Source organism: Enhydra lutris, unplaced genomic scaffold (genome assembly GCF_002288905.1).
Source record: "Enhydra lutris kenyoni isolate GAN:26980312 unplaced genomic scaffold, ASM228890v2 scaffoldscaffold34, whole genome shotgun sequence".
Classification (NCBI taxonomy): Eukaryota; Metazoa; Chordata; class Mammalia; order Carnivora; family Mustelidae; genus Enhydra; species Enhydra lutris.
This window is the reverse complement of record NW_019154118.1, coordinates 5,023,896-5,050,019: the sequence shown is the minus strand read 5'-3', so window position 1 is coordinate 5,050,019 and position 26,124 is coordinate 5,023,896. Positions and strand designations below refer to the sequence as shown.

The following is a 26,124-nucleotide window of genomic DNA, read 5'->3' as shown; positions in this document are numbered from 1 at the left end:
GGGAGGATATTCTCAAACGGATTTTATGAAGTGTTTAAGAAATGAGTTCATCTATTTAAATATATTTTTAAAAATTCATTTTTATGTAAAGAAAATGAGTGTGTTCAATCTCACCTATAAAAACTAAGCTCTGACATTAAGAAATCTTGATTTTTTTCTGACCCTTTCCACAGATACTTAAAAGGCAAGCACATATGTAGATAAAATTTATAGAATTACACTGTATGTTATGTTACTGCAATTTTTTTCATTTTATCATTCTTGCTTATAGGCAATATGGATGTATAGTTCATACTTTGCTCACTTATCCTCATTAATTTGTTCATGGATACTTTATGTGGAAGACCCAAAAGACTCCACTCCAAAACTGCTACAACTCATACAGGAATTCAGTAAAGTGTCAGGATATAAATCAATGCACAGAAATCAGTTGCATTTCTATACACCAACAGCAAGACAGAAGAAAGAGAAATTAAGGAGTTGATCCCATTTACAATTCACCCCAAACCATAAGATGTCTAGCAATAAACCTAACAAAAAGGCAAAGAATCTGTACTCAGAAAACTATAAAATACTCATGAAAGAAACTGAAGAAGACACAAAGAAATGGAAAAACGTTCAATGCTGATGGACTGAAGAACAAATACTGTGAAAATGTCTATGCTACCTAAAGCAATCTACAAATTTAATGCAATCCCTATCAAAATACCATCAATTTTTTTCAAAGAAATGGAACAAATAATCCTAAAATTTATATGGAACCAGAAAAGACCCCGAATAGCCAGAGAAATGTTGAAAAAGAAAACCAAAGTTGGCGGCATCACAATTCCAGACTTCAAGCTCTATCACAAAGCTATAATCATCAAGACAGTATAGTACTGGCACAAAAACAGATACATAGATCAATGGAACAGAACAGGGAGTCCAGAAATGGACCCTCAACTCTATGGTCAACTAATCGTAGATAAAACAGGAAAGAATGTCCAATGGAAAAAAGTCTCTTCAACAAATGGTGCTGGGAAAATTGGACAGCCACATGCAGAAGAATGAAACTGGACCATTTCCTTGCACCACACACAAAAATAGACTCAAAATGCACGAAAGACCTCAATGTGAGACAGGAATCCATCAAAATCCTTGAGGATAACACAGGCAGCCACCTCTTCAACCTCAGCCGCAGCAACTTTTTCCTAGAAACACTGCCAAGGCAAGGGAAGCAAGGGCAAAAATGAACTCCTGGGACTTCAATCAAGGCCAAAAGCTTTTGCACAGCAAAGCAAAGTCAACAAAACCAAAAGACAACTACAGAATGGGAGAAGATATTCGCAAATGACATATCAGATAAAAGGCTAGTATCCAAAATCTATAAAGGACTTATCAAACTCAACACCCAAAGAACAAATAATCCAATCAAGAAATGGGCAGAAGACATGAACAGACATCTCCCCAAAGAGGACATACAAATGGCCAACAGACACATGAAAACACGCTCAACATCACTCACCGTCAGGGAAATACAAATCAAAACCACAATGAGATACCACCTCACACCAGTCAGAATGGCTAAAATTAAGAAGTCAGGAAACAATAGATGGTGGCGAGGATGTGAAGAAAGGGGAACCCTCTTACACTGTCTGTGGGAATGCAAGCTGGTGCAGCCACTCTGGAAAACAGTATGGAGTTTCCCTAAAAAGTTGAAAATAGAGCTACCCTATGACCCAGCAATCACACTACTGGGTATTTACCCTAAAAATACAAATGTAGTGATCCGAAGGGGCACGCATACCCAAACATTTATAGCAGCAATGTCCACAATAGCTAAACTATGGAAAGAACCTAGATGTCCATCAACAGATGAATGGATAAAGATGTGTGTGTGTGTGTGTGTGTGTGTGTGTGTGTAATGGAATACTATGCAGCCATCAAAAAACTGAAATTTTGCTATTTGCAATGACATGGACAGAACTAGTGGGTATTATGCTAAGTGAAATAAGTCAATCAGAGAAAGACAATTATCATATGATTTCTCTGATATTAGTAATTTGAGAGGCAGGGTAGGGAGGGAAAAAAATGAAACAAGATGGGATTGGGAGGGGGACAAACCATAAGAGACTCTTAATCTCAGGAAACAAACTGAGGGTTGCTGGAGGGTTGGAGGAGAGGGATAGAGTGGTGGGTAATGGACATTGGGGAGGGTATGTGCTATGGTGAGTGATGTGAATTGTGTAAGACTGATGATTCACAGACCTGTACCCCTGAAGCAGATATTCACGGATAAAATAAAATTGAAGTAACCATAATAATCACAAACTGGTAATTCATAATTGTCACAATTATTAATCGTACTATACCTTAGTAAAAGTTCTTTACATAAGAGCCATGGAAGCCCCATTCCTTAAGCTCCAGCTGTAACTCACAATGGACAAAAAGAGGTAACAATCACAAAACCTCTGGTAAGATCTGCTCCTTTGAGGACCCTGACTATAGTTGGTCAAGAACAGGACTTCCTATAGGAACTCTGGAGATTACTAGTCTTTGTAGATAGACTGTGGAGAAATACTGCATTTTGATATAGTGACTATTGTCTACAGAGGAACCATATGCCAGACAGAGGTTTGACTCTGGGACTGCTACTGTACATGTATTTTTTTATACTATAATATCTATAACATATATGATAATATATAATATTTATAATAACAAGTATTATTTGTGCCCCGAATGTTATCGTAGAAGTTAAAGAGATAAAAGACGGAGGAATAGATTGAAATGAGGCATTTTTTCCCCCCTCAGCTGAGAAAAAACCCTCAGAAATATAGTGAAGGGATCTGAATTTTGAAGATGAAAGGGATATTAGATTATTTGCAGTTTAAGAAGTTTTTTAGTTCAAAATACTTATCAGGTGCCAGATACCATTCTTTTTAAAATAGTCCAGAAAGACTAACAAAGTCAGTAACTTAATGGAAAATGGGGATAGGACTCAGACTACTCCATTCTTGGGAATCCACTGCTTTGTACAAAAATCACATTTAAAAGCAGGACCAGGAGCTAGAACTACTACATTATGACAAATATTCTTTCCATTGATTTGATTAATATTGTAAGAATAGTAGTGTAAGAACAGTTAATAAAATTTTTATCTTACTACTTCTAGAACTCACATTCGATCTGTTCAAATTAGTAATCAACTATCCTAAAAGTGACAAACTGCTTTTATACAACTAAAAAAACCAGAGTAGGATGGGAAAAAGTGAAGATTCCTTGTAGTAAACACCTTTCTAAATTGTCAACTGATACAAAGTCAGACAAATTCTGTAACAAAATGATGTCTGAAAAAAAAGTGCTACTGAGCCAGAATTTTGAAAGCCCAATCTTAGGTGTAGTATTTGCTGTAAAACAACCTATAGAGAAAAAGTAACTGTGAAAACCTAACGTAGCCTATTCTGATGACCCAAATGTCTCAGGAAAATATGTTTATAGTTGCAACTTTCAATCTATAAATACAAAAATCTACAATAAAGCCTTTTAAAAACACTAATTTGAATTTTTAATAAACTTACTAGCACAATGGGGTGCCTGGGTGGCTCAGTGGGTTGAGCCTCTGCCTTCGGCTCAGGTCATGGTCCCAGGGTCCTGGGATGGAGCCCCACATCAGGCTCTCTGCTCTGCGGGGAGCCTGCTTCCCTCTTTGCCTACCTCTCTGCCTACTTGTGATCTCTGTCTGTCAAATTGAAAAACAAAACAAAACAATTTACTAGCACAATTTATATATCTCACATCCTAATTCATTTTTTAAAAATATTTTAAAAAATATTTTATTTATTTATTTGAGAGTAGGGAGGAGCACAAAGGGAGAGTGGGAGGGAGAAGAAGACTCCTTGCTAAGCAGAGAACCTGATGTGGGACTTGATCCGAGGTCTCTGGGATCATGACCTGAGCTGAAGGCAGATGCCTAACCAACTGAGCCACCCAAGAGTCCTGCTAACTCAATTGCTATTGAGGTTTTTAATTATAGATATGTCAATAAATACTTTTTTTTTTAATTTTATTTATTTATTTGAGAGAGAGAGTATGAGAAGGGGGAGGGTCAGAGGGAGAAGCAGACTCCCTGCCAAGCAGGGAGCCCGATGTGGGACTCGATCCCAGGACTCCGGGATCATGACCTGAGCCGAAGGCAGTCGCTTAACCAACTGAGCCACCCAGGCGCCCTGTCAATAAATACTCTTAGTACCTCTGTCTCTTTGAACTAAAGAAGACTGTTCTAAGGATATATGATGTCTTTTCACATAGTACAGGTTAATAGTACTTTTGACATAGTACAGGTTAATTAATTAAAAGAATTATAGTTTTTCACACTGCCCAAATCCAATAACAAATTTCTCCACCTCATATATAATTAAACAAATTTCTCCACCTCATATATAATTAAGTTTTATTTACTTCACTATATTAAATTGTTACCAATTAATATATTAGATGTTGCCTGGAGACAGCATGTGTGCTAGGAAGCTTTGTAGTTCAGACAGATCTAGATCTTAATCATGGTTAAATGAGATTAAGAATATGGAAAGCACCCAATGCCGGGCACACAGTATTATTACAATATGTATAGAACTGAGTAGTAGATGAGCTAACCTTATTGACAGATCTTGGACTCTATCAACTCTGTATGAATTAATCTTAATCTCTTAATTCCATCATTCTTCCTAAACTTCAATTCTGGGCTTCTAATGACCAGCTAGAGTGCTACATAATTCCCTCTGAATGTGTCTCTCTTGTTTCAAATTTACCACTTAAAACTGAACTTAAATTTCAACTGATACCCCACTGCAAAATTTCTAATTTTGTTAATGATGGATACTTTCAATTGCCTAGTCACCCAGAGCTTAATCTAGTACTCTTTTTTTTTTTTTTTTTTATTTGACGGAGAGAGAGATCACAAGTAGGCAGAGAGGCAGGCAGAGAGAGAGGAAGGGGGAAGCAGGCTCCCTGCTGAGCAGATAGCCCAATGTGGGGCTCGATCCCAGGACTCCGGGATCATGACCTGAGCTGAAGGCAGAGGCTTTAACCCACTGAGCCACCCAGGCGCCCCTAGTACTCATTTTTGATTCACCTCCTCACCTCCTGTCAAAACCTGGAAATCTTCTCTCAGCTACTGTCCCTTCATAGATAAATTTGGAAAAATTACATATACTTTCTACTGATGAACATTTATTGATAAATCAAAGTCATACTCCAGAATGTTAAAAAAGGTCCTGCATGGCCATTTAAGTCTTTGCTCTCTCATTTCCTTTAGTTTGCTCTCTCTGCGCTTAATTTTGTGGTTGTGGATACTATTAAATTCAGCATGGTCAATAAGCATAAAAAGCAAAAGAATGCTGAAAGCATATTAATAAACAGAGGTATGTGGGGCACCTGGCTGGCTCAGTTGGTAGAGCATGTGACTCTTGATCTTGGGGTTGTAAGTTTGAGCCCCACTATACTGGGTGTAGAGGTTACTTAAAAAAATAAAATCTTTTGAAAAATTATAAACAGAGGTATATGACTATGGTGGAAATAAAATGCTGAGATAAACATATTAATGAAGAATGAGAAAGCATGCTGCCCCCATGAATGGAATACATCACTGAATAGTATGAATGATTCTGAAATACCCACAACAAATCCTGTAACATATGAAGATGCTATATCCATGTGATTAACTGATAATACTCAGCAAGTGACAAGAAAATGTAATTGGAGAAATGGAAGAACTTCTGAGTATATGGTTAAAATACCATCAGCACTAGAGGGCAAGGTTTCAAACTCTTTAGTCCCAGGATCCCCTGTACACTCTTAAAATCCACTGAGAATCCCAAATAGCTTTTGTTCATGGTTACCATATTATAAATCAGAAGTTAGATATGTAAAAAATAATTATTGATTCCTTTAAAAATAATAAGCCCATTATGTGTTGACACAACATATTTTTCTAAAAACTACATTCTCAGACCAAAAAAAGAAAAAGCAAGAGTGGCACTGATTTTGTAAATAGCTTAAAGTCTGGCTTATAATATAAGCTGAATTCTTATTTTTGCATCTGCATTCAGTCTGTTGAAAACTCCACGGAATAGTGTGAGAATAAGAATGAAAATAACAAACAGTATCTTAATACTGTTATGAAATTGTTCTGACCTTGTAAACCCTCTGAAAGGTTCTGGGGATTGCCAGGAGAGTCCCCACACCACATTAACCACTACTTTAATGTTTAATGTTAAATCAAGAGATGGTTAGAAATGTGCAGACCAGAACTTAAAGGCTAAGTGAGGTGAATCGGAGGCTTAAACTTCTCACCCAGACCGGAAAAAGATGCTTCCTTATCTTCAAATCTGCATATCAAAAGTAGTAAAATCCACGGTCACTTAAGATAATCATAAAGGAATGTCATATGTCATGTGTGTGTGGAGGGGAGGATCAGGAGGACCTGCTTCAACAAATGTGCAATGTAGACGTAATAGTTCCATGTAGGTAAAACACACTCAAGAAAAAGGCTTACCTAAGAGGAATAGAACTTGCTGAGAGCCTCAGGGGTTAGCTGATTAGAACAAGCAAAGAAACCACAAAAAACAAGCACACAAGCCTAGAATTACGTGGGCCATCTTGGAACCATAAGGAGACAGCCTACAGATGGCAAAGCAAAAAGTTGAGAACTTGATTCTTGATGATGTCACTGAATTGCTATGAATAACCAACTCTGAAGCTACCTTACTCCAGGATTTCTTGTTGGTTTTGTGTGAAATAATAAATGTCTTTAATGTTTAAGTCACATGATTCAAGATTTTCTGAAAAACAAAATGAATATTCACATACAGATGCCCCACAGGTACTTCAACAGGTCACTGAATTCATCATCATTCCTCACCTATGTACTCTTCTTCTTGAAGTTCTGTGGCCAATGATACCACCAATCCAAAGAAGCAAAAGTCATCTATAACTTCTGCAACAGACTTAAAAAGGTCACCCCCCCCCAATATATCTATGTCCTAATGCTTGGAGTTTGCAAATGTTACTTTTATGATGAAGACTTTACAGGTAGATTAAGAATCTTGGAATACGGAGATTGCCTGGAATGTTCAGGTGGTCCTAAATACAAACGTTAGCACCCTTAAGAAGTAAAAGGAACTTCTTCTCTGACACCCGTATCAGAGAAGGTGATGTGAAGATGGAGCAACAATCAGAGTGATGTGGCTACAAACCATACACTGCCTGCAGCCACCAGAAGAGAGAAGACACAAGGAATGGATTCTCCCCCAGATCCACATGGAAGCCACTCAGAAGGAGTGCCTGCCAACATCTTCATTTCAAAGCAGTGATATGGACTTTGAACCTCTGGCCTCCAAAACCCTGAGAGAATACGTTTGTTTTAAGCCATCCAGCTCATGACATTTATAACACAACAGCCACAGGAAACAAATACAATTTCTATCTTTCTCTTTTCCTCCTAACACAGCCTTGGTCTCTAAGACCTATCTCATATCCATCTTTTCCTTTCTCCATTAACCATTGCTTTGGACTACTTAAATATCCTGACTGTTCTCCCTCTCTTCAGTCTCACCAATCCTGAATTAACCCTTCACCATTATTCAGATATTCTCCATTGTTCAAATATTCTCTAAAATATAATCATATAAGTCCAGTACTTACTACTTCACACCTTATCTCAGGAAACAAACCCTATACAGTACACTTTGTTCTTTTCAGCACTTTTATATACATATAATATTGATTTCAATATATAAATCCTTGAGATAAGGTGGATTATCCTCCTCCCTTTACGCTGGTAAGGAAATTGAAGCAGAGAGAATAAGTGACTTATCTAAAGTCATAGGGCTGGTAAATAACAATTTATATCCTGATGCTAATCTTTTTGTCTCATATTCTCTCCACTCTATTACTTTTTTTTTTTTTAAGATCTTATTTATTTGACAGAGAGAGACACAGTGAGAGAGGGAACACAAGCAGAGGGAGTGGGAGAGGGAGAAGCAGGCTTCCTGGAGAGCAGGGAGCCCGATGTGGGACTGGATCCCAGGACTCTGGGGGATCATGACCTTTGCTGACGGCAAATGCTTAACGACTGAGCCATCCAGGTGCTCCATCCACTCTATTACATTTTTAAGGCTGCTGTCTTTTCCTCTCTACTCTCCAACATCAACTCTTTGCTCCAAACTGACTTTGATTTTTCTCAAAATATATCACACACATTTCCACTTCCCCTACCTCTGGTCCCTTCTTAGAATCCCCTCCTTATCAGTCTCAACAGGTCAAATACTATACTTGTTCTTCCTTCTACCCTAGATGCCAGCAATACCTCTCATTTGTATAGTACTTTTCAGATTATAATGTGTTTTCAAATATATATTCTTTGGATCTTAAAAACCTGTGAAATATATGAGGAAACCCCTTTAAAGATGAAGAAAAATAGCATCAGAGAAAATAAGTAGCCTAACAGGGGCTCCAAATCAGGAACTCTGACTTTAATTAAATCTTGTCCTAACTTTAAATTAATCAATGCTGCCCCTCCCTTCACCTAACTCCTACAGTACTTTCTGTCTTGACCCCTAATTTGGCATTTGACAGAGTACCAACTTAGGTTTTACCAGGGCTTATTCCCCAGGGACAGTTCTAATATATTAATGAAATTGATCATACCTGTGTTCTTTAAAACACATTTTGTAAGTACTTGGGATATACCTGATGTACAATAAATTCCATATAAAGTGTACAAGTTGACTAGTTTTGACATATACATCATCACAATCAAGATAAAACTTCTGTGATCCCTAGAAGTTTCTTTGTGTCTTTTTGCAATTTTTCCTTCCTATTCCTCTGTAGCAACTAATTATTTGCTTTTCATTTTAAATTAGCTGCATTTTCCAGAACTTTATATAACAGAATTATACAATACAGACTTTATTACTTATCTGGGTTCTTTCACTGGATAAAATTATTTTGAGATTCATCCACATTGTTGGGCTCAAGAATTTTTATTCCTTTTACTGCTGAGTACTATTCTATTGTATAGATATATTAGAATCTGTTTTTCATTTAACTGTTGACAGACTTTTGAGTTATTTCCAGTTTGAGGCTATTACAAGTAAAACTGCTATGAACATTTATGCAAAGTCTTCATTTGGATACACCTGGAGGTGTATCATCATTTCTGCTTCTATACCATTTACCTATTATATTCTTACTAGAAACACTGGTTATTATAGTGCAGTGATTCTCACTGGGCATCCCTTTATGGCCACAAAAGAACCACTGCTCTACCTCAGTAGTTTATGTATAACAGGCAATCAACTGTTTGTAGATCTTGTGGTCTTACGGACCCACATGCTACATGAGAGGCTGAGGCTATGTGTATTCTGTGTATATTCTCCCTAACACAGAGAGGGCACATAAAAAATGCTGAATAAATTAGAGTTTAACATATACGACATGCAAAGTTTAAGAACAGATGAGCCATAAAACAAACAAAAAGAAACCAGAAGAGCCATAACTCAAGTTAAAAATTTCATGCTAGCCATCAAAAGAAATGAAATCTTGCCATTTGCAACAACGTGGATGGAACTAGAGGGTATTATGCTTACCGAAATAAGTCAATTGGAGAAAGACAACTATCATATGATCTCCCTGATATGAGGAAGTAGAGCTGCAACGTGGTGGGTCTGGGGGGTAGGAAAGAATAAATGAAACAAGATGGGATCAGGAGGGACACAAACCATAAGAGACTCTTAATGTCATAAAAACAAACTGAGGGTGGCGGGGGGTGGGTGGTGTTGGGGGAGAGTGGTTGGGTTATGGACATTAGGGAGGATATATGCTATGGTGAGTGCTGTGAAGTGTGTAAACCTCGCAATTCACAGACCTATACCCCTGGGGCTAATAATACATTATATGTTTATAAAAAAAATTTCATGCTAAAACTATACATAAAATGTATGTAAGTGAACTAGTGAAAATTGCAACTCAATTACTTCTCTCTCTAGAAAGTTATTAAGTTAAAATGTTTTTCACTATCATTAAGAATTAATTTTTTACAAGTATTACAGTACCACAATTTTAAATTTTGTTCTAAAGCAAAAATAAATACCTGTATTCTTCTATGAAAGGAAGTATACTTTTTAGAATAGATTCACACTGAGTACTCATATTTGAGAACACACTTTTACTTTCTCTGAACAGTAATAAAAGTGTATGTGATCTTTAATTTGACAATGGTTTATTTCCCACGGGTCTTCCTTAAGTGTTTATTAAGTTTTCAGGAAGAATTTCAGATGGATCACTGCATCTGAGCTATAAAAAAAAATCATTTAACTTTTACAACTAGTCATTTTTTAATCAAAGATTTTAATTACTTCAGAGTTTAAGAAAGAGACTGAGATTTACCAGGATTTAATAAATCAGTTAAACCAGTAACTGAACTATTAGAATTTCCTCTCATTGCTTGTAGCCAGACTCATGCTGATTGTTAATATTTACATTAAGGGAAGATTAGTTAAAATATATTGAGTAATTCACCAGGTGTCTTTATCTCACTCTGGGCTCATGATTCTGAGAAAGGGATTTAAAAATCCAGTTATAAATGAGGAAATCAAAGGTACAATTAACTTGCCCTTTGTCCTATAAATAAATAATAAAATCAGGATTTGAACAGAAGTCTATTTGACTATAAAATTCAAATTCATAGTCCCTTCCTCCTATCCCATCATGTTGCCATTCATAAGGATTCAATCACAGTATGTAAGGAATATCAGCTGTTAATATCAATTCATTATTTTTAGAAAGCAAGCTTAAAGAAAGGACAGATCTTATTCGCTCTTTGGGATCCTTACATGAGAAAGTTAAATTCAAGTCCGTTTTAGCTAATTAGCATTTAAAGAGATTTCTTTTCTTCCCTAAAGAGTTTTTAAGCACTCACATCAAGTACTCAAGATTTCCAGCGTGTTTCCTTTAGAAACACAACTACAGTGACTTTACCCAACAGGCCTTCACATTGCTGCCAACTTTAAATGTGTCTTATTATGGATTGTACTGTATTCCCCCCCCAATATGATTAATATAATCCCCAGTACCTGAAAATGTTATTTGATTTGGAAACAGGCTCTTTACAAAGGTAATCAAGTTAAAATGAGGTAACTGGGGGTGCACCTGGGTGGCTCAGTTGGTTAAGCGTCAGCCTTCAGCTCTTGTCCTGATCCCGGGTCCTGGGATCAAGCCACACAGTGGACTCAACTTCTTCTTCTCCCTCTGGCCCTCTCCCCTGCTCATTCTCTCTCTTTCAAATAAATAAATAAAATCTTTTTAAAAAAATGAGGTAATTATGATGTCCTTACATAAAGGGGATATTTGAATGAAGACAGACACACAGGGAGAACATCAAGTAAAGCCTGGAGACCTACTGCCAGAAGTCATGGCACTAATAGAAGCAAAGAGAACGGCATAGGATAGTCCTCATAGGTTCCTTCCCTCAGAAGGAACCAACCCTGCCAACAATTTGATTCTGGACTTGATTTAACTACACTGAATTTTAATGGGCTCAACATTTCAACTAAAAGGCAGAATAGGAATAAAAAAGCAAGCCCAACTGTATGCTCTTTTTAAGAAATAAATAAGAGGACACAGGTATGTTAGAAGATTTACCATGCAAACAATGAAGACAGGTGGGCTGAGTTCCCTATTTTTATTATCAGACAGACTTCAAGACAAAAATATTATTGGAGACAGAAGTGTATAACAGTAAGAAATGTGTGCGCACCTAATAACAATGCTTTAAAATATAAGCAGTAAACACTGACAGAGTTAAGGAGAAAGACAAATACACAATAATACTTGGAACTTTTAATATCCCTCTCAATAACTGACAGAACTAGCTCCTACTCCAAAGTCACTAAAGACATAAAAGATCTGAATAATACCATCAACCACCTTGACCTGATATTTACAGAGCAGAATACATACTCTTTTCAAGTACAACACAGTATGCTCATCAAGACAGATATGCTGGACCATTAGCACAAATCTTAACAAATTTTAAATGAATGAATGCACACAATGTTCTCTCAAAGGAAAAAAAAAAAAAAAGAAAATGTTCTTTCACCATACATAAACACATACAATTAGAAATCAATGAGTTATCAAGAAAACCCCAAATATTTGGAAACAAAATATTGAAATAATTCACATGTTGACTGAAGGAATCGATAAAGGAAACTGGAAAGTATTTTTAACTGAATAATAATTAAAATACATCATTAACATTTGTGGGATGTTGCTAAAGCATTGCTTGGGGTAATATTTATAGTTTTCAATACATATATTAGAAAAGAATGTCTAAAAATCAGTGGCCTATAATCACACACCTACCACCTCCTACCCACCAGAATGGTTCTTATTAAATAAAATAAAACCCAACAAAACACACAAAAAGTAGCAAGTGTTGGTGAGGATGTGGAAGAAAAAAATCCTTGGGCACTGTTGGTGAGAGTATTAAGTATAGCCACTGTGGAACACAGTATGGGGGTTCCTAAAACACTTAAAAAATAGAGGGGCATTTGTGTGGCTCAGTTGTTATGCATCTGCCTTTGGCTCAGGTCATGATCCCAGGGTCCTGGGATGGAGGCCCGCATCAGGCTCCCTGGCTTGGCTGGAAGCACTCCCCCTGCTTGTGTGTTCCCTCCTTGGTTGTGTCTCTCCCTGTCAAATAAATAAATAAAATCTTAAAAAAAAAACCTTAATAGAATATCATATTATCCAGCAATTCTACTTCTGAGTATATACCCTAAAGAAATGAAAGCAGGCACATGAACATTTTTTGTGCACAAATATCCATGGAACCATTATTCACAATAGCCAAAAGGTAGAGGTACTCCAAGTGTCCATCAACGGAAGATAAAGGAAATATGGTATACACATACAATGGAATATTATTTAGTCTTAAAAATGAAGGAAATCTGATACACACTACAATATGAATAAATCCTAAGGATAACTATGCTAAATGATATAAACCAGTCACAAAAGGACATTGTCTAATACCAATATGAGGTTTAGAGAGTAGTCAAATTCACAGAAAAAAAAGTAGAAGGGGTGCCAGGGGCTTGGGAAGGGAGGAGAATGGGGGTTACTGTTTAATGGGTACAGAGTTATAGTTTTGCAAGATGAAGAGTTCTAGAGATGAATGGCAGTGATGGTTGCATTAAGAGCGTGAATGTATTTTATGCCATCGAACTGTACACTTAAAATAGTTAAGGTAAGAAGTCTTTAAAGCTGTATTTCACTATAATTAAAAAAAAAAAAAAATCAATGGCCTAGTGTTCTACTTTAAGAAGCTAGAAAGAGTGCAAAGCAAGCTCAAAACAAACAGAAGGAAATGAAGCACAGACACAAAGTGAGTAGGAAACAGACCCAGAACAAATTAAAGCCCAAATGGTCCTTTAAAGAGAATCATTAGCTAGGATCCAAAATTGATAAACTTTTAGCTAAAATGATCAAGGAAAGCAAGAGGAGGAAAAAGACGGTGGGAGGCAGCAAAAAGAAAATCTGGAAAAAAGTTATTCTGAAGGACCAGGAAGGTAGAATGTTCCAGAAACCAAGAGTGCAGAGTATTTCAAGGAGTGGTTGTCAGTGTCAAATGCTGCTGATAGGTCAAATAAGATATAAACCAGTCTAGGGACGCCTGGGTGGCTCAGTTGGTTGAGCAGCTGCCTTCGGCTCAGGTCATGATCCCGGCGTCCTGGGATCGAGTCCCACATCGGGCTCCTTGCTCCGCGGGGAGCCTGCTTCTCCCTCTGCCTCTGCTACCACTCTCCCTGCCTGTGCTCTCTCTCTGACAAATAAATAAATAAAATCTTAAAAAAAAAAAAAGATATAAACCAGTCTATTTGATTTAGCCACAAGGAATACTGATGATCTTATAACAGCACATAGTAGAGTCAGACTGCAACAAAGAAAAAGAGTATACAGATATGAGGAAGTGAAAACTGTAAGTAAAGACAATTCAATCTGAAGAAGTCTGTTTCTAAAGATAGAGCAAGGGAGTTAGTTGGAGGGAAATAAGGGCTCAAGGGAGGATACCGGTATTTTTATAGAATGGGAGAAACTAGAGAATGTTTCCTCCCCAGATATATTGTTTTTATTATAGTAAAATATAGAATGTTTTGACAGTGGTTGGAAAGACTCAGAGAAGAAGGAAAAGTTAAAGACAGAGGAAACAGCGATAATAGACAGCACAAGGTCCCAGCATAGGGAGAAACTAGATTCAGTGCATGAGTAAAAAAAATTAGCCTTAAACAGAAGGAGACCCAGTGATAGGAAAAAAGAGAAAAGGAAAGGTGCAGTTACAGTTAAGTATAATTTATAGGTGGGTGGTGACAAGTAGTGAGAGTTGTCTGATATCTTTGGCTTTTATGTTATTTCTCTTTGAAACTACAGGTAGAGGAAGACTGCTGAGAAGAGAAGAGATAAAAGTAGAATTTTGAGGAAAATGAAACATGAGAAAAATGTAGAGAAAAAACCCCATAATGATGGCTAGGAGGTACTGAAGACCCAAATAAAATTGGGAGATCACAAATTTGTAGTGGCAATAACCTACGGCTTTTTAGTTTTATCTCAATAAACTGCCAAAAAATAATCTATGGCTTTGAACTAGTTTTTTCTTTTTTTAAAGAACAATAATCTTAATACTTAATACTTATATAGTACTCAATATACACCAAGCATTGTTCTAAGTATTTTTACATATTAAATAATTTAATTTTCACACAATCCTGGGATAGGTATCACTTTGGTATCTTCATTTTACCGGTAAGGAAAACGAAGCACAAATAAGTTAAGGAAACTGGCCCAAAACCACATACAGTAAGTTTAAGAGTCAAGATATGAACCCAGTGTGTGCTTTTAACACTATGCTGTGCTAGCTCTCAAAGTGAAGCTAAGTAAACCTAACTGAAGGAAGAAGAAGAAACGAGGAAGAAACAATAAAAAAACAAAGAGAGGCAGTAATTCCTGTAAATAGAAATAATTCTCATACAGGTATGGTTTGTATAGTTTTATAAGGCATGGAAAAGGCATCAAAAATAAAGCAACTGTGCTCATCAAGTAAAAGAAAGCTACAAAAAAGGAAATGAGCAGTGTTGGAAGATCCAAAGCTGAAAGGAGAAGCAAAGAGACCAAAAAAAAAAAAAAAAAAAAAAAAAGGGGAAAAAAAAAAAACAAAAAAAAAAAAAAAAAAAAGGGGGGGGGGGAAATAGAGGTAGTCAAAATGTAAAAAGGAGAAAAAAATAAAAGTAGAAGAAAGAAACTATACAACACCCTCCCTCCCCAGTAAACAACAGCAGTAAGAGAAAAATGAAGCAAAACAAGTATGCTTAAGCCCTGGAAACTCTAACATTTTATTTTATTTTTGTTTAGACCAAAAATTTCTCAATTTTATGAGAGCACAAGTACAATATTTAATAGAGACTAGTACTAAATATGCTTGCTTTTGCTTGCTAAAAGTAGGTGAGGATCAGACACGTAGGTCAAGATCTGAATTAAGAGGAAATAATTTAAAAATAATTATCTAAAGTTGTTTCAGAAGTCAGATGGGTAGAAGTTCTACAAAATCTTGATTCCAGAGATTCAAAGTCTTGGGTCATATGCTACCCAAGATATCTGTAGTTATGCTGAATGCACCAAAAACAATCGAAACCAAATAAATACCAAATTCCCTCAACATATAGAAATACATATATTTTAACTGCTGTAGGATAGCAATACAGAACTGACATTATAAACTGATCACTTATAAAACATTTTCAAGTTTTTAAAGCTATACCAAACAATTACTAATAGAAGAACACTCAATGTGGAAACAAGGATGATTCTGTTTCTCCAAGAGTGAGACAGTAATAAGTTTCATCTATCAGTGTTCACTATTCTAAGACAGAATTATCAATACAACTCAAGTGATTTACTCCAAAATCAGTTACGTAAAAATGTGCTAGCTAAGGTCACCCTTGGCACTAAAAATGTTAGCGAAGAAATTAATGTAGTAAGTCAATATGCCCTTCAAGCAGGAGTATAATATAAATCTAAGGTATACAAGCATTATTTTAGATTCTATGACTAAGAATCTAGAGACTTCCAGCTCACTGTCTAAAATGGGGCAATGCATTTCCAATATAAAGAACAAAGAAAACTAATGTGGCTTTCAGTCCACCAGGGGATAAGTTTCTCCCAATCATTCTTAGGTACACTGAGAACTGTTTCTTTTGTCAATGTGAGGCATTTAAAGTAAAAACAGCCCAAAAGCTTACATGAAAAGTATGCTCAACAGCAGTCTACCAAGTATCAGAACATCATAGTGGGAAAAAGTATATATACAAATTTAATATATATAATATTTATAAAGATACTAAAAACTATAGCTGGAAGGAGCCTAATTAAGAGCCTCTGAACTGATGAAGTAAACCCCTTTACAACAGTCTTTGACTGTTTCGGTGACAATTTTTATCCTTTATAGGGCTAGGAAGACTTACTAAAAATTTAAGAGAATCACTGTAGGCATAGAGGATATAGCATGTTACTGGTTTTTACAGAACTATCAATAATATTTTATAATAACAATATACTGTTAATCACTCCTGATATTTTATTATGAAAAATCTCAGATGGATCAAAATTTAAAGAATTTTACAGGTGAATATGTGCATAACCATACCTAGATTCTACCGTTAACGTTATTATACTTGTTTTATCACGTATCTGTCCATCCACCAATTCATCTTGACTTTTGATGCTTATTTATTCACTTATGCAAAGTTTTATCCATTTATTGAGAGATTATGTAGGGACAGGAATGGGGGGTGGGGAGAGGGAGACAGAGAATCCCACGCAGACTCTGCCAAGCGCAAAGCTAGAAGTGGGGCTCAATCACATGCTCCCGAGATCATGACCTGGGGTGAAATCAAGAGCCACCCAGGCGCCCTGATGCTCTACTATTTAAATGCCTATTAAAATGGTATCTAAATGCAGTTTCTGAAGCAAAGTCTGATACACTAAGGATGTGTAATAGATATGATAAGCACTTGCGGCACTTGGGGCTTTTGGCATACAATCTTCAGTGTTGCTACGGGACAAACATCAGTCACGTACTTCCTTTAATTCACGGTCAATGAAATATATTTTACTACCCATTATATTTAGCTATGAGGTATACTAAAGTATCTTGCTAATTCTGAAAGTATAATGCTAATTCTGAAGACAGACTTAAGTGTGAAAGCTGGATTACAGTTTCCTTACTCGCAAAGTAAGATATTAGCAGTCATATCAAAGAGTTAATGTGAAATTTAAATGAAATGCTAAATGAAATTTAAATGAAATAAAATGTTTAGTACAATGCTGACTTTCTGAAAGCGTTCAACAAATGTTAGCAATTATTGTTAGTATATTTTCCCCTTCATTCTATCACAACTGGTTCTACCTGTCAGGTGGTTATACATACTTATGCAATTGTTTGTGACATTTCCCCCCTTACTTTATGTGTTCTAATATTAGGAAATCTCTTTACTGAGATTGAGGACAGAATAAGTGAATGGGTCCAAAGCACAGGCATTCTCCATTTTCCCACTCCACTCCCTGAAGGAAATTGATGTTCACTCTGTTACCCAAAGCAGTGATCGCATACAAAGAGGAAAACACACGGGGCGCATCTTTTTCTTTTTATAGTACCTGGGTGGTAGGTGATTGAGATAAACTAACTGTCCTCTGCCCACTTTAGACAACCACTGCTCCCTCCTAAACTCTTATTTGAACACATAATTATAATTTCTATCAAATTTTGCCCAATCCAAACAAAACATGTTGTTGTCACTGATCACATGTCCGAATGCCTTTTATATCCACAGACTGTATGTCAAGTTTTTTTGTGGCATACAAGTAGATGGATTCATAAAACTTCCACCATATCCATATCTCTTTAAAGACTTGATTTTCAAGTAAAGCGTGCAGAAGCTTGAAATATATTTTTCTGCTCACCTTCAAGGATTAGTTTTAATTCTTTCTCTTTGCCAGAGGAATCAGAATCTAATTGCAAAATTTAAAATTACTCCTACATCACTTCAAGGAAGTAACATACTGCTAAGCCTTCTGCAGTTAAAACATATGAGAATATATTAGATACTAAAGGGTCTACTTCATCTTAAAAATTAATTTGGGTGAGGCTTCTTTAACCATACTTTTAAAAACAGTTGTCTTTTGAACTATGTATTGAACCATATATTTGACATATTCAAAAATAAAGAAAACCCCCAAATAATAAAACAAATGAACTGTATCAAATTGGTAGCTTAAATAAACAAAAGTATTTCAAGTGAATTCTGAAGACCATAAATACTCTGATTATATACCCTTCATATTATGCACCAAGATTTTCATTTAAGAGACAAATATAAAATCAAAGAAGTTAAGGAAAAGTCTGCTATGTTAAATTTGAACTGGATATATCACTACAAACAAATAAATTATTCAACAAATAAGCAAAAAACCATTTTTTAGTTCTTTCCTCTGAAAGGGTCTCGAAGCAATGACACTCCAGCAGCAATGAATAGGAATATATCCACATCCTGATCTTGGTTTCTATATACCCTTTCTCATCAAACAGAACCAAGACTCCTTAGATAAACAGCCCATTCCAGATCTAGAACAAAGAAAGTAACAAGGTAAGCGTTGGGTATCTTATGCCTGAAAGCACTCCAAGAATGCTCCAATGGCAATCAGGAGTGTTTAAAAAAAAAGGACACAGGAGCCAGGTTGAAAAGGTTCCTATTATCCAAATCTGGGACAATCTGATCAAAAAGAAAAATGACTGTTATTTTAAAAAAATGAATAAATACACTAAAAACCATGAGTCCAAAGTGTATCCCGCAAAAAAAAAAAAAAAAAAGAAAGAAAGAAAGAAAGAAAGAAAGAAAAAAATCTCATTTGCAACCACTGGGGTAACTATTTCTCCAATCCTTTCTCTGAATACTGATAACCAAGGGGAAGGAATTAAGCACTTACTGCACATTTGTAGGAGGAACTTTAGTTTACCCCTAGCTAATGAAGGAAATCTTTTTTACATTTTAATCTCCATAAAACTGATTTAATCAAGAGCCACCAAGAGTGTTAAAATCACTAAGCAAAAGGTGGCCAGAAACAGGATATTTGCTTGGTGTCAAGTATTACCCCAAGATGACGTACAAATCACAAACAGCAAACCACACCCTTATAACAGATTTGGCAGTCACCACTTTAGTGGTCATTTGGCATCACTAATAGTATAGCAATCTGACATTATATACCAGTTTATGAAACAGTATGAAGTACATAGTATCCCCTATTCTTGCCAAAGGAAGTTTTACATCTAGCTAATTGAGGTTTTTCTTTAGATCTAACTTCCAGTAACAGAAAATTCAAGGGGTTGGGGAATAAGTTAAATGCCACTAAGAAGAAACAGACAAATCTAGAATGCGGGAGCATTCTGTAAGACAACTGGTTTGGTCAATTACGTGTTAGAAAAAAAGGAGATGGGTATTATTCTTTTTAAAAGGGGACTAAAGGCATAATCATCAAATGCAATACATTAATCTTGACTGAATACAGAAAAGGACAGATTTCTCAAGGAGATTTTAGAATAAAGAGGAAATCTGCATATGGATTGTTAATTTAGAAAGGTGTTGATAACGATGTTCGGGATAAGTAGGAGAATGTCCTTTATTTTTAGGAAATGCATGCTCAAATAGTTGATGGTCCTGATGTATGCAACTTATTTTCAAATGGTCACACACACAGAGACACTGAAAGGGAGAAGTGAGGATGGAACAATAAATGTTACTCACTGAATCTGCACAGTGGAGTATTCACTATTTCTTTCTCAATTTCATTAAGATAAATTTTTCATAATAAAGTTGAAAAAGTATTCCTGTACTGAGAGGCAAAGCAGAAATATACTTACATTGCGATTATATCTGGGTACAATTTTCACTTCTAGCTGTGTTATTTGTCTCATCTATATAAAATTCAAGTAATAGTATCTAAATCATTAGGTTGTTCTGAGGATTAAATAAGATCACATATGTAAAATGCCTGTAGTGCACAAAATAAGTAAATCTGGTTTCCATAATTAATGAATGTTATCTTCCTAAAATACAAGACTACAGGAAAACATTTCTTTCATTATTTTCACATTGCGTGATAAGGAAACTACATTAGGTACAATTAAATATTATTAATCCACTGGAAGCCAATGTGAAGTAATGAGGGAAATGAAGATTTATATAATAGTTTTTCTAATCCAATAATTCTAACTGAAAGCCTAGGCAAAAGGAAATCACGAAAATTTTACCAAGCCAAACTATTTGCCATCCTATCAAATTGTTTATGTGCTTATGGTGTTAGTCTGTATCTGAAAAAACCTGTAAGAAAATAAGTGGAAGAGAATTTTTTCCTGACCTCAACAGATTTATTTACATGTTGAAAAAAACTTAAGTTTTTGTCTTCATTTCTGTAAGTTCCAATAAAGTACACAATTACTAATCTTTATTCTAAATTCTGGTTAAGATTCATAGAACTCACAGGATGCGATTTCCTTTCATCAGTTCTAATGTACTTGTCATTTCACTTGCAGGTAACCCCTTTTTTTCTGGCTAGGCCAGCAGAAAATGACTAGATGCAGAGTGATCCTCAGGTAGCGAAGAAAAAGAGGTGTTTGTTATTATTTTTTAAGAGTGCCATCCTTTTCTTTCCAGTACCAGAGAAAAAGCAGCAGGGGAGACGGGGGTGGGGGGAGGTGGGGGGGACAGGTCTCCGGTTCGACCAGGTGAGAAGAGGTAACACCTCTGCCTTCTTTGGGTTAGGGTGTTGGGCAAATGGGCATGCAAATGATGGGGAGCATCTGGACGATCGGGGAGATTTCCAACTGGGGGGCCGAAGGCTAGTCTCCTCCTTGAAGGATTAAATGCCACTGAGGGGACCCTATGGGGTGTCTCCCGGAGCGGATTGGGTGACAAGATCAGGCTTTCCTTTCCGTCCAGCGCCAGATGGGGGACGCGTGGTGTCAGCCCCTGGGCGGACGCACCCCGAGGGCACTGGCGGCGAGGAGTGGCTGGTTATTGCCCCCTCTGGGGCCAAACGGCCCGCTCGCCCCCCTCTCCCCATTACCTGAGGGCGGCGGTGCAGGGGCCCGGAGGCCTGGTGCTCCTCCTCCTCCTCCTCCCCGCCAGGCTGAGGCGGCGAGGTGGCGGCGGCGGCGGCGGCGGCGACAGCCCGGGGGGAGGGGGCGGAGCGCGCGGCTCGCTGCCTCTCTCCTCCCCGGGGAGGCTGAGGGGACCCTATCTCGGGCCGCCGCGCCTAGGCCCGTGGACAGCCTGTGGCTGGGGCATGGCGGCACAACCAGCAGCGTGCCTGGGAGGTGGGAGAGGGCGAAGCGGCAGGAGGGAAGCACCCGAGGCTCTCGGAGGGGCCTGAGGGGAGGAGCGAGGGGGCCCGGAGAGCCGCGCGCTTGCGGCCGTTGGGGGCGGTTGGCCGAAGGTAGGCGGCGGTTTGGGGAGCGCGGCGACGGCTCGCGTTTTCTCGATGGGGCGGGGTGGGGAAGGGGAAGGGGAGTGAGGGGAGGGGAGGGGGAGGTTGGGAGGGAGCCGCCGCCGCGCGCGTGCGGGCCGGCGCCGCGGCCGTTGCCGCTCCGCTCACTCCAGCCTGTTTGGGGGCACTTTGTTTGTGTCCCACAGTGCTCTGCGCGGGCGGCCGGGCTGGGGAAGGGGAGGGAAAGTGGGCGGGACAGAACGAGCTCGGGGGCGGGGCGCCAGCGGGGTTGGGAGGGGGGGTGGGGTGGCGAAAACGCGGTTAATGCGCAAGCGCAGAAGAGGCTGCTCCTGGTCCTTGGGACTTGAACTGTGGGAGGTTAGTTGTCCTTACACACCCGTGGATTTTGATACCGTCTGTGTGCGTTTGTGTATGTGCACACGTGCGGATTTACATTCATATGCGGCAGAAGTACTGCCCAGTTTGGCCTTCCTCTAGCCTCTTCTCAGCCAGCTCCCCACCTATACTGACAGAAGCATTTCTGAGCATGGTTCACGCTTATTGCATTTTTTTCCCCCTTTCAACTGAAAACGAAAGAAACTCCTCGTTTCTCAAGTGGTTTCTGTTAGCCGGGACGAAACCGGAACACCCAGCCCCTTTCTCTCAGTGAGGGAGGTGGGCCGGTAGTCCGCCCATTTTTCACACTGGGAAACTGAGGCCTGCGAAGATGTGTGGCCAAACACGTGAGGGATGCGATCGCTTTTTTGTAAACAACCGGCCCGCAGCCGGTATCCCCAATTTTGAATCGCCTTTTGAACTGGCATTTTTTTCAATGCCCTAAGATTGTTCTAGCATTGCCCTGGGCGATCTGGCAGGAAGTGCGGTTCTGAAATGACTGGAGAAATCAACACCCAAATCGATCTCATTCCCCCCAACACGGGGGCACGTATATATGCCTATTCTTTCCACGACCTCGAATCTCATTTTATTACACCATCACTTTCCTGGGCCTTACCGAGGGGGGAGCGTATGGAGCACCCTGAAGTGACAGGTACTGTCTCGGGGATTTTAGAGTTCTTGGTCAACTGCAGAATCTTTTAAAATGTTAAAACTTCCAGAGCTCTAAGCCTTTTCCCCACACCTGGCGGGATTGAGACCCGGGCCGTGGGAGAGGCACTCACCGCAGGCGGAAGAACGCCCCAGGTGCGTGGAGGCGACCAGGGTGCCAGCCTGGAGGCCCAGAGCGTCTCAGGCTGTCTGCTTTGAGTACTTTGTTTTCCCACGCCTTCAGCTTTTAAACCGAAAGTCTTCTCTCCCAAGGGCTTTTTGTGCAAGGTGAGTTGACGTCCTGCTTCAAGTGGAGTGGATTTTTTTCCCTGAAACATTTGGCAACATCTAACATTAACCCCTTCCCTAATCCCTTTGATGAGCGGCCAAGCATCCTGGCACCCTAATTCTAACAACTGAACTCGACTTTAGAAATAAAGGCAATAAAAACGACATCTAATTTTACAGTCCTTTGCAGTTCCAACAAATTCCCAAGTATTTAGAATGTTTAATCCTCACGGCAACTATACTGTATAGGTCTTACTGTTATTCCCACCATGATTTTTATTATTTCCATTTCAGAGATGGGGAGAGTCAGAACGATGTGAATTAGGCCCAGAAAGTTTTGTGGTGAGATCTGCAGAAGGGGAAGAAGAAGAAGGCGGAAGGCTTACCTTAGGAGAGGGGTGGTGGTGACAGAGCGAGGCTCTGGAAAGAGCAGGTTTTGAACCCCTGGTTTGGGTGTGTGTTAGACTGTGAGCACGACATTACAACTGGAGAAGAATCAGGGTGGGAATAAAGTAGTCAAACAAGCGGCACCTGGGTGACTCAGTGGGTTAAGCCTCTGCCTTCAGCTCAGGTCATGATCTCAGGGTCCTGGGATCAACACCCCCCCCCCCCCCCCCCCCCATGGGCTCTCTGCTCAGCAGGGAGCCTGCTTCTCTCTCTCTCTCTCTGCCTGCCTACTTGTGATCTCTCTCTGTCAAATGAATAAATAAAATCTTTTTTAAAAAGTCAAACAAACCCCATCTACCTCTCTTAGGGCATTTGGTAAGGCAGTTAATAAAAGACTTTAGGTAAATCTTTACTGTTTCTTTTTTTTTTTTTTTTAAGATTTTATTTATTTATTTGAAACAGAGAGAGAGAGATCACAAGTATGCAGAGAGGCAGGCATAGAGAGAGAGAGGAGAAAGCAGGCTCCCCGCTGAACAGAGAGCCCAATGCGGGCCTCGATCCCAGGACCCTGAGATCATGACATGAGCTGAAGGCAGAGGCTTAACCCACTGAGCCACCCAGGCACCCCAAATCTTTACTGTTTCTTAAGGGTACCTGATAGCAGCTGTTTCGGAGGTGAGAGACACACAAAAGTCTTTCCTTGTTATTTGTTCTTCTTGCCTCTCCTTTTCCCTCCCTTTTGGCTTTTCAATTCTACATTTAAAAACTCCATCATCCTCTCACCCCACCTTCACCCCAGGCCTGGAGGATCAGTTAACCAACAAATGGCAGGCTGTTGGGCCCTAAGGGCCCAGTGCTGGGTATTTGGAGAGGGCGTGAGAAAAAAAAAAATACAGAGATTAATTTTGTAGGAGCCCTCTCTGTGTTTTGGCTTTGGGCAGGGTCAGTTTCTGTGGCTACTGCAGCCTCCCACCTTTTTCTTTCTGGGCCAGAAGAGACTTGCCTTAGGGTTGGTGGAGTCAGTAGGCCTTTCTTTGACACTAAGTGAAATAATACTGCTGTGGGATCTTATGAAACCAGAATCCTTCACATAGGTGAAACAAACAAATGGAGACCTCCTGAGGAACTTTAATTATTAACTGGGTATAGATGGTTCTGAGGAATTCAGGCTCCAGCAAATGGCTCATTTCTGCCAGGACGTGTTTTGGGGACCAGATTCCGGCGCAAATGGCAGTTTCCTGTAGTAGACCTTTAGAACTGAATGGAAATTTAGTTGTTTAGTCCACAACTTCTCTAGTCTGACTTGAATAATTTCAGTGGAGGAGAGCTCATTACTGCACAAATCATCTTTGCTAACTCTTATTAGATCATCCCAACTATATGAAAAATAACTAATCTTGCCCTCATCCCAAAATTTGCACCTATTCTATTTCCATCTCACTATCCACTCAGTTGAGCAAGTCATCTTATCTATGTCACTCTATTACATCTCCGTTCTAATCTGTCAGCAAGTCTTGAATTTGTCCAAACCTGTTGCCACCGTCCTAATCTAAGATACTAATAGTTCATGCCTGGAGAATTATAATATCACTCTTCTGGTTTCTCAAATACACTCTTTTCTTCCTTTCATTCTCTACCTGGTAGCCAGAATGGTAACGCGTAGTGATCATATTGCACAACAACTGGCTTCCTATTGTTCTTAGGATAAAGTCCCAAACTTTCAGTGTGGCTTTTATAACACTGTACAGTCTCGGTTCATTCAAGATGGTCAGCTTCATCTGTCATTACCCTCTATCAAGAAACAAGCCGGTCACAGAATTTTTTTTCACATCTCCTAAAATGCCATACTCTTTCTTCCAATGCACACATTCTTCCCTCTGTGTAGAAATAGTTTATTCCTTAGCCAATTCCCCTCAATATTCAGATCTCACTTATATATGAACTTTACTGAGATGTATTTCACATGCCATACATTTTGCCCACTTGAAGTATATAGATCAGTGGGTTTTAGTAAATTTACAGTGTTGTAGAACCATCACCACAATCACTTTTTGAACATTCTCCTTACCCCCAAAAGAAACTCGTACTTATTAGCAGTAACTCCCCTTTCTCCCACAACTCCGCTAACCCTAGGCAAACACTACTTTATTTTCTGGCTCTACAGATTTGCCGATTCTGGACATTCCATATAAATGGAATTCAGATCTCTCCTTGACCACCACTCATTCAAGGCCACCTCCCCTGGTTCCCTAGATTACATCAGATCCCATGTATATATTCCCAGAGTGCCCTGTTGTCTAACACTCTTCTAATTACCACTGTAATTCTAATGACTCTTGTCATTCAACACTAATCCCAGAGCCTAGGACAGTGTCTAGCACATAATTGGTATTTGATACACATTTAACGGACAAATAAATCAATAATAAAATCAATGCGAAGGCCAATTTTATCAGCTAGTAGAAACAGCAGCTTCCCATGACCTGTGATGTCAGGGGAAAAGCTAGCTTGTGCTTCAGTAAACATCCCCATTCCTCCACAGGATGCCAGAATATCCAACACCAGAGTTCATCCTTTCGACTTTTCAAGATTCTTCAGGTCTTTAAGATTGAAATACAACTCCTTTTCAGAAAAGGAATTGGTGTTTTAATTTCTTTTCAATTCAAGGAAGTAGGTAATGATTTAATCTCAGGGATTTAATCTTAATCCTTGTGTCTGCTCTCAGCCCCATATCTCCACCAGATACACTACTATTTTTTTCTTCCTCATATGATTCACAGCCAAACTTCTCAAAACTATTATCTACACTCAACTGTTCTTCAT

General features: G+C 38.7%; 1 protein-coding gene across 4 annotated transcripts in view; it reads right to left on the bottom strand.

The window, feature by feature from the left end:
- Positions 1-21,302, bottom strand: part of LOC111153935 (zinc finger and BTB domain containing 44) — a 62,635-nt gene extending 41,333 nt beyond the window's left edge. For all 4 annotated transcript variants that reach the window (XM_022513263.1, XM_022513266.1, XM_022513265.1 and 1 more), the window contains exon 1: positions 21,220-21,302. The gene's annotated coding sequence lies outside the window, so the exon portion shown is untranslated. The remainder of the gene's footprint in view (positions 1-21,219) is intronic.
- Between the last annotated feature and the right edge of the window lie 4,822 nt (positions 21,303-26,124).